This window comes from Lynx rufus, unplaced genomic scaffold (genome assembly GCF_022079265.1).
Source record: "Lynx rufus isolate CCGP_SWC_20201006 ecotype Redwood Valley unplaced genomic scaffold, mLynRuf1.p SCAF_4, whole genome shotgun sequence".
Lineage (NCBI taxonomy): Eukaryota > Metazoa > Chordata > Mammalia > Carnivora > Felidae > Lynx > Lynx rufus.
In genome coordinates this window covers 61,675,773-61,690,224 of record NW_025814856.1, presented here as the reverse complement: position 1 = coordinate 61,690,224, position 14,452 = coordinate 61,675,773, and the positions used below count along the sequence as shown (strand labels likewise).

At 45.5% G+C, this 14,452-nt stretch overlaps 1 protein-coding gene across 2 annotated transcripts in view; it reads right to left on the bottom strand.

Moving 5' to 3' along the window:
• OGDH (oxoglutarate dehydrogenase) overlaps positions 1-8,137 on the bottom strand; it is a 66,465-nt gene extending 58,328 nt beyond the window's left edge. For both annotated transcript variants that reach the window (XM_047094653.1, XM_047094651.1), the window contains exon 1: positions 8,056-8,137. The gene's annotated coding sequence lies outside the window, so the exon portion shown is untranslated. The remainder of the gene's footprint in view (positions 1-8,055) is intronic.
• Positions 8,138-14,452: the final 6,315 nt, after the last annotated feature.

The window sequence follows — 14,452 nt, the reverse complement described above, 5'->3', positions numbered from 1 at the left end:
AAGAGAGAGGGAGAGAGAGAGAGAGAGAGAGAGGGAGGCAGAGAGACAGACACAGAATCAGAAGCAGGCTCCAGGCTGAGCTGTCAGTACAGAGCCTGACATGAGGCTCGAACTCACTAACTGTGAGATTATGACCTGAGCTGAAGTCGGACGCTTAACCCAGGCGCCCCCCTAATCAAACTTGAAAACTACAAACAATTTGAACAGCGTATTTCTCACCAGAAACTATGGAGGCCAAGAGAAAGTGGCACAATTCGTTTCAAGTGCTGAAGGAAAATCATTGTCAACCCAGAATTCTATGTCCAGTGAGAATATTCTTCAGGAATGAAAAGGGAATCAAGACATTCTCAGATGATGAAAAACTAAGAGACGATAGGCAGACCTACTTAAGTGAATGGCTAAATGAAATTCTCTAAACAGAAATGAAATGATAAAATGAGGAATCCTCCTTTAACAAGACTATCTAACATCTAAGTGGTTAGGTCAGCTGACCAGAGCCTCATGCCTGCTTTTTTATCCAATCTTAAAATCTCCACCTTTTAATTACCTAATGAATCACGTTTTAGAACATTTACATTTGATGTGATTTTTGTTATGGTTTAGGTTAAATCTATCATCTTGTTTTTTGTTTTTTATTTGTTCTATTTGTTCTCGTTTTCTTTTTCTGTTTTCTTTTGTGTTAAGTATGTTTTATCATTCCATTTTATCTCTCTTGTTGGCTTAGTGTATCTCTTTGCCTGTCAGTGATTGCTAGTACAGTATCCTAAACTACACATACACATATGTACAGATGTACAGAAAGATCTACACCATACTATATAAAAAAAAAAGAATCCTCCAACATCATGAAATAACAAAGAATAACATATGGGTAAATATAATTTCTTTCTCCTCTTGAATCTTCTAATTCTGTATAATGGATGAAGCAAAAATTGCAATATGTCTGATGTGATTCTAAACATACGTAGAGGTAATACTTGAGACAATTTTAAATGAGGGAGGGCAAAGATATGTAAATGGAGGCACGCATTCTACACTTCACTCAAACTGATAAAATGGTAACACCAACAGACTGTGATAAATTGTGTACATATAATACCGTGCCAATCACTAAGAAGGCCATATAAAGAGACATTCTCAAAATCAGCGTTTATAAGTAAAAGAATTTTGACATGTGTTCAAATAATCTGCAAGAAGTCAGGAAAAAGAAAGCAGAGAAACAAAAAATAAAGAAGATTAAAAAAATGACAGGCTCGGGGCACCTGGGTGGCTCAGTTGGTTGAGCGTCCTACTTGGCCTCAGGTCATGACCTCACAGTCTGTGAGTTCAAGCCCCGTCTCGGGCTCTGGGCTGACAGCTCAGAGCCTAGAGCCTGCTTCGGATTCTGTGTCTCCCTCTCTCTCTGCCCCTTCCCCACTCATGCTCTCTCTCTCTGTCAAAAATAAATAAACATTAAAAAAAAAAAATGACAAGCTCAACTCCTAATATACCAACAATTACATAAAACGATCTAATTACAGCAATTAGAAGACACTGATTGACAAAGTGAATAAAACAGGATCCACCTATATGCATGTCTACAAGAAACTCAACTCAAACAAAATTATATAGAATTGAAAGCAAAGAGATGAAAAATTACGTACCATGCAAATGTTAATCAAAGGAAAGCAAAAGTGCTATGTTGTCAAAGTAGACATCAGAGCCAAGAAAATCTGGAGACAGAGACATTATACGATGATAACAGGTCAATCTACTAAGAAGATACTGCATGCATCAAACAACGTAAGGGTAAAATATGTGAATCAAACTACTAAAAAGATGACAAACCCACAATTGTAATTGGAGACTTCCAACTTCCAATGCCCTCTTTCAACAAGAGGTAGAACAGCTAGACATTAGATCACAAGTATATAGAGGAATTTGGCAGAAGTACAAACTACCACAATTAACCCAATATAAAATGATTTTACAACCCCACAACTATTGAAGAAATGTAATGTATAATTAAAAATCTTAAAAAAGTAATTTTCTGGCCTAGATGGTTTCACTGGGGAATCCTACCAAATGTTCAGAGATTAATTAATTCCAATCCTACACAATCTCCTCCAGATAATATGAGAAACCAATTCATTTTATGAAACTGATATTTCCCTGAAACCAAACCCAAAGACAGTACAAAAAAAAAAATGCTTCAAAGTAATATTCCTCATGAGTACAGATGAAAAAGAAAATCCTTAACAAAATTCAGCAAATAGAATCAAGGAATGTATAAACACAATTATACTCCATGACCTAGCGGGGCTCATTCCAGGAATGTAAGGTTGGTTCCATATTCAGAAAAACAACATAATCTATCATACTGACAAGCTAGAAAAGAAAAATCACAGGAGGGGCACCTGAGGGGCTCAGTCGGTTAAGCGTCCAACTCCGGTTCAGGGTCATGATCTCACAGTTTGTGGGTTTGAGCCCCACGTCAGGCTCTGTGCTGACAGCTTGGAGCCTGGAGCCTACTTCAGATTCTGTGTCTCCCTCTCTCCCTGCCCTTTCCCCATTCACACTCTGTCTCTCTCTCTCAAAAATAAAATAAACATTAAAAATTTTTTGGGGCGCCTGGGTGGCTCAGTCGGTTGAGCGGCCGACTTCAGCTCAGGTCATGATCCCGCGGTCCGTGGGTTCGAGCCCCGCGTCGGGCTCTGTGCTGACAGCTCAGAGCCTGGAGCCTGTTTCATATTCTGTGTCTCCCTCTCTCTGACCCTCCCCCGTTCATGCTCTGTCTCTCTCTGTCTCAAAAATAAATAAACGTTAAAAAAAAAAAATTAAAAATTTTTTAAATCACGTGATCATAACAATAAGACGCAGATAAAACATTTCACAAAATTCAACAGCTACTTATGATAAAAACCCTCAGAACGGTAGCAGAAGGGAATGTCAATTTGATACAGCACATCCACAAAAGCCTACAACTGACATTATACCTAACAGTGAAAGACTGAATACTTCTTTCTAAAGTTTTTTTTTTAACGTTTATTTATTTTTTTGAGAAGAGACAGAGCATGAGCAGGGGAGGAGAAAGAGGGAGACAAAGAATCTGAAACAGGCTCCAGGCTCCGATCTGTCAGCACAGAGCCCGACGCAGGGCTCAAACTCATGGACTGCGAGATCATGACCTCAGTCGAAGTCAGATGCTTAACCGACTGAGCCACCCAGGTGCCCCTCTGAATACTTCTTTCTAAAACCGGGAGCAACACCGGCGAGGACGTCTATGCTTATGCCTGCTACTCAGCACAGTACTGAGAACGGCAGCCAGAACAAAAACGCAAAATAAGAAACTAAAAAACATACAGATTAGAGATTAGGGAAGAATACTACATCTGTTTGCATATGGACATGGTTGTCTTGATATAAAATTTCCAGGAATCTACAAAATCACAGAACCAACAAGTGAATTTGGCAGGATCATAAAATACTAGACGAACATACAAAAATCATTAACATTTCTATATGCTCTTAACACAAGAAAACCAAAACTTTTAAAAAAAGAAATATTAGGGGTGCCTGGGTGGCTCTATCAGTTTAGCATCCAAGTCTTGATTTTGCCTCAGGTTGTGGGATCAAGTCCCTCATCAGGCTCCAGGCTGAGCATGGAGCCTGAGATTCTTTCTCTCTCCTCCTCTGTCCCTCTCCCCCAATTCATATGCACATGTTCTCTCTCTAAAGAAAAAAAATAAATAAAATGTTAGAAAGGATTATTTAGTGTAAGTCTAACAAAACAGGTGCAGGACCTGTATGCTGAACACTACAAAACACTGATGAAAGAAATAAAAAAATCTAAATAAATGGAAAGACACACTGTTCATAGATGGGAACAATGAACACAGGAAAGATTTTGATCATCTCCAAACTGATATATAGACACAACACAATTCCTATCAAAATCCCAATCCACCTAATTTCAAGATTTATTATATAGCTACAGTAATCATAAACCATGAGGTATCGATGGACCAAAAGTCCAATGGGACAGAACAGAGAACTCTGAAACAGACCCACATAAACACAACAAATTTCTGACAAAAATGCCAAAGCAATTCAACAGAAGAAGTCTTTTCAACAAATGGTATTGGTTGGCAACCAATGAATGGTATTCACAGGCAACCAACCCCACCTGAAAAATAAAACAAAAAAACACCTCAAACTAGACTTCACACCTTATATGGAAATTAATTCAAAATGAATCAGAGATTTAAATGCACAACACAAAACTATGGAATTTACAGAAAAGTACCTAAGAGAAACCCTTCAGGAACTAGAGCTAAGCAGAGTCCTTAATTTTGACACCAAAAGCATGATCCATAAAATGCAAAATTGATAAACTGGACTGCATCAAAATGAAAAACTTTTCCTCTGCAAAAGATCCTGTTAAGAAAATAAAAAGATAATGGGGCGCCTGGGTGGCGCAGTCGGTTAAGCGTCCGACTTCAGCCAGGTCACGATCTCGCGGTCCGTGAGTTCGAGCCCCACGTCGGGATCTGGGCTGATGATGGCCCAGAGCCTGGAGCCTGCTTCCGATTCTGTGTCTCCCTCTCTCTTTGCCCCTCCCCCGTTCATGCTCTGTCTCTCTCTGTCCCAAAAATAAATAAACGTTGAAAAAAAAAAATTTAAAAAGAAAATAAAAAGATAAGCTACAGATTAGGAGAAAAATATCTGCAAATCACGTGTCTAACAAAGGACTGGAGTATATAAGGAATTCTCAAAACTCAACATTACAAAAAAAAAATCTATCATAAAATGGGTAAAAGACCCCAAAAAAGGCATAACTCAAGAAGATATACGGACGGCAAGGAAGCACATGGGAAAATGTATGATGTCACTAACCATCAGGGAAATGTAAATTAGAACCTCAATGACACATTACTACACGTCTATTAAAATGGCTAAAATAAAAAAACAGTATCATCCTGAAGTGCTGCAAGGATGTGGAAAAAGTGGATCTCAAATACACTACTAGTGGGAAGGTAAAATGGTATAGCCACTTTGGAAAAACTTGGCTATTTCTTAAAACAGTAAAAACGCAAACACTCTATGTCCTAGTAATTGCACTCCTAGGCATTTGTCCCAGAGAAACAAAAACTTATGTTCACATGAAAACTTGCATATGAATGTTTATGGCAGCCGTATTCATAACTGCCAGAGAATGGAAACAACTCAGACGTCCTTTATTGCATGAGTCAACTGTGGTACATCCACAGCCTGAAAGGAACTACCGATCCAGGCGACAAGCTGCATGCACCTGCAGAGAATCATGAGTAGGAAAAAATCAATCCCAAAAGGCTACATACTGTGATTCTCTTTACATAACATGCTTTGTTTGCCAAAATCATAGAAATGGAGAGATTAGTAGTTGCCAGGAGCTAAGGACACAGAGGCAGGAGGGAACAGGTGTGGCTGTAAGAAGGCAACAGGAGGGATCCTTGTGACTACGGAAATAGTCCATATCTTCACTGTTATCCGTGCCATTATCTGGCTGTGATATTATACTATAGTTGTTGCAAAATGTTATCACTCTAAGAACGGGATAAAGGAACACTGGGATCTCTCTGTACTATCTGTTGTAACTGCATGTAATATGTTTATGTGTACAATTCTCAAAACATATCTCAATAATTATACGGTTATCCCCAAATAAAAAACTATCTACAAATTTAAAAGGTACACGGTACATTTTTTTTTAATGGGGCAGTGAGACCAGTTAAAAGTAGATCTGATATGCACATAAGCACAGATACATGAACATATGATATACATGTGATATGCATTTAATAAATATGGCAAATGTTTGCCATTTAATAAACTGTGCAAATTTAAATGAAACCAACAGAAATTCATGTTTCTGAAACTAGTTTTTTTTTTTTTTAATTTACTAATTTTGAGAGAGAAAGCGTGCACACATGGGGGAAGAGCAGAGAGAGAACCCTAAGCAGCCTCCATGCCGTCAGCGCAGAATCTGACCTGGGGCTGGATCCCATGACTGTGAGATCACAATGTGGGCTGAAATCAAGAGTCGGATGCTTAACTAATTGAGCCACCCAGGTACCCCTGAAATTAGGTTTTAAAAGTAACTGAACTGTGATGGTTGCATAACTGTGAATACACTACAAATTGTTTAGTCATATACTTTAAATGAGTGAATTGCACGGTGCGTGTGAACTGTGTCTCCATAGAGGTGTGTGTAAAAGAAAAAACTGAAATGTGGAAAGCACTCTTAATCATCAGGAAACTCTGATCTTTCTTCAACGTTCCACGATCCTCAGCTAATTGGCAAAGCTAGAATAGTATTGCATGTTCTCATATGAAGTGTGTCCTCACAAAAACACCGGTTTGACTATTGTAGCTCCCGCCACTGTGCAAACAAGGTTTCATTCCAGGCCACTTGTCCTGAAGCTGCTCAGAGCTGTCAGCCTGGCAGCAAGCGTCCAGTCCCTGCTTCACAGGACAGGACTGCAGAACGAGGCACGGAGGAGCACCAAGACAGACATCACACCTCTCCCCGCCATGCTGCAAGTTTTCTACTACATTCTGGTACAGCTTACACTTCTGTCAGGCAGCTTCGCAAAGGGGAGGCGGCACAGGACTAGCATGCTGCTCCAAGAAATGTGCATCACCTCAACACGGGCTATCAAACCTCCTGAAGAAGGATGAATACCAAGGGGTGCGGCAAGGAGATTCGCAGGGAATAGAATGGATGTGGTGGGGTGGTGATGCTGGGAGGTGTCACCCTGAGAGCACAGGGAGAAGGAGGGGTATTATGGAGTAATGAGTACAGGGTGTGCTGTAGGGTGATCTCCCCAGGGTGTTACCTTAGTTAGGAGTGCAGGGAGAAGGATGGGTGTGGTGGGTGGGGTGCTAAGGACAGAGGGGTACTGAGTACACGGGTGTTGAGGGCAGAGGAGTACTGAGTACACGGGGTGCTGTAGGGTGATCTCTCCAGGGTGTTACCTTAGGAGTGCAGGGAGGATGGGTGTGGCAGTGTGCTGAGGATGGAGGAGTACTGACTACACAGGGAGCTGAAGAAATTAAGGACTCAAGGGTGTCAACCCAGGAGCACAGGGAGAAAAATGGGTGTGGTGAGGTACTGCATAGGGCAAGTACTGAGTACAGGGTGCTTCAGGATGCTCTGCTCGACTGTCACCCCAGGGGCTCAGGGAAGATAGGTGAGACAGGGTACTGAGTACACAGGGTGCTGCAAACATCAAATATGCTCAGAGATCTCCTCAGGAGTGCAAAGACAATGGGTTTGGCGGGGTACTGAGCACATAGGGTGCTGGTCCACTCGAGGACATCATCCTAGCCGTGCAAGGAAGATGGGTGTGGTGGGGTACTAAGATGGGTCCTGAATATACAGGGTGCCGGGGGAAGTCTGCTCAAGGGCGTCTCCCCAGGAACAGGGGAGGATGGGTGTGGCGGGGTACTGAGTCCGGAGGAGGGTACTGAGCACGAGGGGGGCTGAGCAGGGTAAACACACTCTAGGGCGTCTCCCCAGCGGCGCCCGCAGCCAGAACAGAGGCGGACCCCGCACAGGCTCTGGCGTGGAGCACGGGCCCGGCGCCCTCAAGCCGTCCCGTCAAGGGCGCGCCACCCTTCCGTCCGCGCAGAGGACAGAGACGGGAGGCTCCCTCGTGACGCCTCCTCGACCTTGGGGGTCACCCCGGCCTGGCGCCCGTTCCCTCACATCCGCCGCGCGTCCCGCCCCCCCGCCCGCCTCAGCCAATCGCGCGTCGCTCCGCGCCCCCCGCGACGCCCGCGCGCGCCCGCACCCGCCAATCTCTGCCTGTCAGGCGGCGCTCGCCGCGCCAATGGCTGTCACGCCCGTCCGTCAGGTCCCGTCCCGCCCACCTCCCTCCGTCAGCCCTGCTCCATCCGGCTTCACTCCCTGTCACCGCAGCGCCAGTGACAACGAGGACGCGGCGCCCTCGCCCTCTGCTGCAACCCCCGCCTCCTACCCAAGGGCGCGGGTCTTCTCGCACCGGGCCAGGCCCGGGGGCAGCGCGCGCTTACCTGTCCTCTGCTCAGCTCCACCCGAATGAGGCGCCGACACCCCACTCCGGGGCACCAAACTCTTGACCCCGCCCCGGCGTGTGGCGTCAGCACGCAGCCCCGCCCCTGGAGGAGAAGGCCCACCCCTGCCGCCTGGGCGTCATAGAGCCGCGCCGGCGATGCTGCAGCGCGTGCCATGGCTTGTGGTGGGCGGGGCGGGTTCGGGTGCTGCTGAGCGCTGGGTTTTGCGCGTGCCCAGTAGTGTCGCCGGCGGTGGGCTCCCTGCCTGGGTTGGCGTGGTCGGAGCGGAAGGAGACGGTTGGACGGCAGGCCTCAGCGCGTCGCGAGTGGATGTTGAGGCCGTCGTGGACGTGAAGGCTTCTCGCAGGGGCGGCGGGGCGCTGGACTCTGCTCTGCGCCCAGAAGCCTTCCGCGGGGTCGTCGTCCTGGCAAGACAGGAAAAGTGCGTGCCCCTTCTCCCGAGCTGGAAGTCGCGCAGGGCTCCTCCTCGGAGGCCGCGGGCGGGGGACGTTGCCCGGTCTCGGAGCGGGATCCCGCGGACCTGCAGTACTGCTGAAGTGTGGCGGGGCGTGCAGACCCCCGGCTGGGAAGGTCAGCCCCTCGCAGCTCTGCGCGCTGACCGCTGCCAACGGGAAGCCTCCTCTCCCGGGCACGGGTCTGCACGTCCCTCCCCCACCCCCCTGTCCCCGTGTCCACAGGTCGCGGACCTTAGGCCCAACACTTTTGGAGGGCAGAAATAGCTAGAGTATAAACGGCTTTGACCATAGCCCTGTGCAGTACGTTACGTCCCCATCGCTCCGTTAGTTTATAACCGAAAGTCTAGGTCCCCTAATCCCCTTCACCTACTGTGCCTGCTCCCCACCCCCCCTACACGGCTGGTAGCCAACAGCACCTTTCCTGTGCCTCGGTGATGTTGCACATCTTTTCAAGTGCCTGTTGGCTGGTTTTAGCTTTTATGTTTAGGTGGTTTATCCATTTTGAGTTAATTTTTGTGTTTGGTGTGTGGTAGGGGTCCAGCTTCTTATGAACTCAGGCTGTTCCAGCACCGGCTGTTGAAAAGAGGATTCTTTTCCGTTGAATGGACTTGGCACCCTTTTTGAAAATAAGTTGGCCATATAAGTTGGGTTTGTTTCTGGACTCTTCAGTTCTATTCCGTGGGTCTGTCTTTATGCCACGGCCACGTTGTTTTGATTACTGGAGCTTTGTAGTATTGGGCTCCTTAAGTGTGAGTTCTCCAACTTTATTCCACTTTTTCAAGATTGTTTTGGCTATTTGGGACCCCTTCTAATTCCATATAAATTTAAGGATTTTCTACTTCTGCAAAAAAAAAAAAAAAAAAACACAAAAAAACCCAAAAACTTGGAATTTTGATAGGGACTATGCTGAATTGGTGGACCACTTTGGGTAGTACTGAGATCCTAACTCGATTAAGTCTTGCAGTCCATGGGCTCTTGCCATTTATTTGTGTTAATTTCCTTTAGCTATATTTTTAGTTTTCTTCTTAAAAATTTTTGTTAAATGTTTGTTTATTTTTGAGAGAGAGAGAGAGCGTGAGCAGGGGAGGAACAGAGAGGAAGACAAAGAATCTGAAGAAGGCTCCAGGCTCCAAGCTGTCAGCACAGAGTGAACTCACTAACCCTGAGATCATGATCTGAGCTGAAGTTGGGGGGTTAGCCGACTGAGCCACCCAGGTGCCCCTATTTTTAGTTTTCGTCTGCAAGCCTTTTTTACCTTGGTTATTTCTAGTGTGTGTGTTTTTGGATGCATTTGTAGGTGGACTTGCCATCTTAGCCCCCTTTCCTGGTTGTTCATTACTGGCATGTTGATTTTTGTGTACTGATACTGTGGCCTGCAGCTTCACTGAATTCATTATTAGCTCTGGTAACTTTCTCCTGGATTCTTTGGGATTTTTTTCATACATAGGATCATGTCATTTGTGAACATACGTTTTCTTCCTTTCCAGCTTGCATGCCTTATGTTTCTTGTCTGATTGATCTGGCTGGAACACCCAGTACAATCTTGAATAGTAGCAGTGAAAGTGGGAATCCTTGTCTTGTTCTTGATCTTAGGGGGAGAGCTTTAAGTCTGTCATCATTGAAAATGGTGTTTGTTGTGGGATTTCTGCAGATGTCCTTTATCATGTTGAGGAAGTTCCTTTCTATTCCTAGTTCTGAGTGTTTTTGATAATGAAAGGGTGTTTGATTTTGTTAAATGCCTTTTCTGCATCAGTGGAGGCAATCATGTGTTTTTCTCCCTTTCATTTTATTACTGTGATTTATTACATTGGTTTTCTTATGTTGAACCACCCTCACCTTCATGGGATAAATCCTACTTAGTCGTGATGTATAATCCTCTTAATATGTTGGATTTGCTAGTATTTTGTTGAAGTGTTTTCATTTATATTCCTAAGTGAAGTCGGTCTAATTTTCTATTATTGTGGTATTTTCTCTGTTTCAGTGTAATGCTGGCCTCATGGAATGAGTTAGGAAATGTTCCCTCCTCAGTTTGTTGGGAGAGTTTAAGTAGGATTGGTGATAATTCTCTAAATATTTGGTAGAATTCAGCAGTGAGGCCATCTGGTCCTGGGCGTCTTCTTAATCTTGTGTGTTTCTAGGAGTTTCCTCTAAATCACCTTACTTGGTGTGACGTTGTTCAGTATTCTCTCCTTTTTATTTCTGAAAAGTCCTTGGGAATGTCTCTGCTTCCCGTTTCTGATTTTAGTGACTGAGGTCTTCTTTCTTTTTCTTTGTCAGTCTAACTAAAGTTTTGTCAATTTTGTTGATCTTTTCAAAGAACCGGCTTTTGCTTGCATTGACTATTGTTTTTCTATTCTCTGTTTTATTTATCTCTATTTATTTATTAAAAAAATTTTTTTTTCAACGTTTTTTATTTATTTTTGGGACAGAGAGAGACAGAGCATGAATGGGGGAGGGGCAGAGAGAGAGGGAGACACAGAATCGGAAACAGGCTCCAGGCTCTGAGCCATCAGCCCAGAGCCCGACGCAGGGCTCGAACTCACAGACCGTGAGATCGTGACCTGGCTGAAGTCGGACGCTTAACCGACTGCGCCACCCAGGCGCCCCTATTTATCTCTATTTAAATTTTTATTCTTTTTGCTAGCTTTGGGTTTAGTGTTTTTTGTTTTTTTGTTTTTCCTTCTTTAGTTTCTCAGCGTTAGCTTAGGCTCTTGATTTGATGTCTTTGGTTTTAGTTTTTTTTAATGTTTATTTATTTTTGAGGTGGGGGGCAGGGGATCTGAAGCAGGCCCTGTGCTGACAGGCAAGAGCTTGATGCACTCAAGAGCTGTGAGGTCATGACCTGAGCCAAAGTGGGACTCTTAACCGACTGAGCCACCCAGGCGCCCCACTTTGGTTTTAATGTAGACATTTACAGCTATAAATTTTTCCTCTGTGCACTGCCTTCACTGCATCCTCTGGCCTCTGCTCAGTGTGCTTTCTTATAAAGTATACTTCTGGCAGTGTTCAACAGGTGTTTATACCAGTCTGGCCCTAGGTTCTGGGCATTAGAGATGAACTCAGGAGAAAGGCAGGAACTGTGTTGTCACAGAGCTGACATTCTAGGACAAACCAACAAGCTAGCGATTGACAGCAGCTTAAGTTCATCAAATGGATTGAGGGTGGTGGTAGCTGCAGTTTAGTTTTTAAATTCTATTGTATTATATAGGGGATGTACTCCTATGGTTCAGAAATGAGTAAGATATTAAAAGGTCCAGTTTGCAAAGTCTCTCTTGCACCCTGTCACCATCCACTTCAATGCCTGCTGACCTGCCAGATCCCATCCCTGCCAGGGTTAGCTCTGTATTTGTTGGATTTATCATCTTGGGGTAGACACCAGAGGTGGAGGGAATCCAGGGGCTCCGGGAGTGGCCATTCAGCAACCCGGAAAGTATTTCTATGTTTTGACCTGTACATCCATACCAGTGTGTATTGGCTGAATACTCGTGTTACTCTAAGTGACTACTAATGCTGGAATCTTCTATGGAGTCTTCCAGTGTTTTCCAGCCACTCCCTACTCTCTTTGGCACCTTGCTTTCCTAACTTAGGAATACATCACAGGTGTCTTTCTGTATCAGCTCATAGAGCACATCCTCGTTTTGCCAGTTGCAAAACTGTGAAGCGTGGTTTTGGTGGGGATGGCGCATCTCTGTTCCATGTGGCATTGGCCAGGGCAGCCGCCCTGGGACGGGAGTATCCCAACATGGCGTCCTCCCAGTGACTGGTGGCTGCTTGGGGTGCACTGAGCCTCATGCCTCCTGGGTTCCCAGGGAGGGGAAGCAGGAGCCGCAAGGCCTCTGAGGAGGGCTCAGGCCCAGGGCCCACACAGCTTCCCTGCACTGCTGCACGCACTGAGTCTGCAGGACGAGCCACCGGCCAGTGGAGGTCCCTGTGGGCGGAGACGCGCTCCACCTCTTCACAGGCAGAGCAGTGTGCAGACATGGGGGTGGGCGTGGCGGGGAAGTTGGCACAGGTCATGGCAGATATGCTAGCACACGGGTCCCATGACGGCTTACACACCTTCTGTCATTGTGCATCTCTAGTTCTCTCCTTTCAGTAGTTTTCAAGTACGACCCCCCCCCCCCCCGCCCCACATTTCTATCTCCTCTTGACTTCGGTTGTTAGAAGGTAGACACCACTCGCTCCAGCTTCTGAACTTCCTTATTGTTTCCTCACACTGCCCTTGAACTCTTGAGTTTCCTGTGAACTGGAAGATAGGACAGAAGACCTGATTTAGATGAACCATTACTTACAACAACATTCTGATCCTTTGATCCATTGATGAGCCTGTGTTTGGCAGTGATCATTTGCTGCCTGGACAGGATGAAAATCTTAAAATAGGAATTAGATCAAGGTATTCTTCACTCAGAATCCCCTACAGGCTCTTGGTTCTTGTTTGCCAAAGTCCTTAAAGTGGCCTGACAGGCCCACCCGATTCTCCCACCCCCAGTTATGACCTCATTTTCTCATACCCCATCCCCCACACCTAATCCTCCTGCCACACTGGCCCCCTTAACCTTCTCACACCCCACACCAGCCTTGGGGCTCTTGCTCTTTCTTCAGGTATCCATGTGACCTGCCCCCGAGGGCCTCTCTCACATGGCGCCTTCTTGGTGATCCTTCTTTGTCCACTCCATTGTACCCCACCCTGCCTCTAACCAGACACCTTCTATGTTGGTCTCCTGTGGCTGCCATAACCAGTCACCACAAACATGGTGGTTTAAAACAACAGAAATTGGGGCTCCTGGATGGCACAGTGGGTTAAGCATTCAATTTTTGATTTTGGCTCAGGTCCTGACCTCGCAGTTCGTGGGTTCCAGCCCTGCATTGAGCTCTGTGCTGACAATGCAGGTCCTCCTTGGGATTCTCTCTCTCCCTCTCTCTTTGCCCCTCCCCTGCTCATGTTCTCTCTCTCTCTCTCTCTCTCTCTCTCTCTCAAAAAAACAAAAAATGAATGAATGAATGAAGCAAACTGGAAACTTACTCTCACGATTCCAGAGAGAAGTCCAAAATCAAGATGTCAGCTGAGTTGTGCTCCCTCCAGAGGCTTTAGGACAGATTTTCTTGTTTCTCCCTCAGTTTCTGGTGGCTCCAGCCATTCCTTGGCTTGTGGCCACACCCCTGTGGCATCTGCCTTTGTGATCACACGTCTGCTTCCTTTTCTCTGTGTAGCTCTCTCTTTTTAAGTGTGCAGTTCAGTGACATAGTGTTGTCAAACCATTCTCCAAAACTTTTCATCTTGCAAATCAGAATCTGTCCATCAGACAACTCCCCATCCTCCCCTGCCCCCAGCCCCAGCACCCAGCATTCTTCTCTGTCTCTACTAATTTGACTACTTTAGATAGCCTCTTGTAAGTGGAATCATACAGCATCCATCTTTTGTGACAGGCTTACCTAACATAACGTCCTCAAGGTTCACCCATGTGGTAACATTGAAGAATTCTTCCTTTTTAAGGCTGAATGATATTTCATGGTGTGTATATACCATGTTTTCTCTCTCGTCTGCTTGTCTGTTGATGGACTTTTGGGTTGCCTCTACCCTTGGCCACTGTGAGCAGTGCTGCTGTGAGCCTGGGCGTGCCCAGTGCCTTTCCAAGATCCTGCCTTCATCACGTTTAGAGATCTACCCAGCAGGGGGATTGTTGGGTCATTGGGCAGTTCTGGTTTTAATTTCTTGAGGTACCTGCATATTATTTTCCATAGTGGTTGTACCATTCACAAAGCCACACAGAGCTCACAGGGGCTCTGATTTCTTCACATCCTCACCAACATTTATTTTGTTTTATAGCAGCCTTCCTACGGGTATGCGGGTATCTCTCTATCTTTTATAAAGACACTTGTCATTGGACTTAGGGCCCACATGAATAAGCATCAAGATCCTT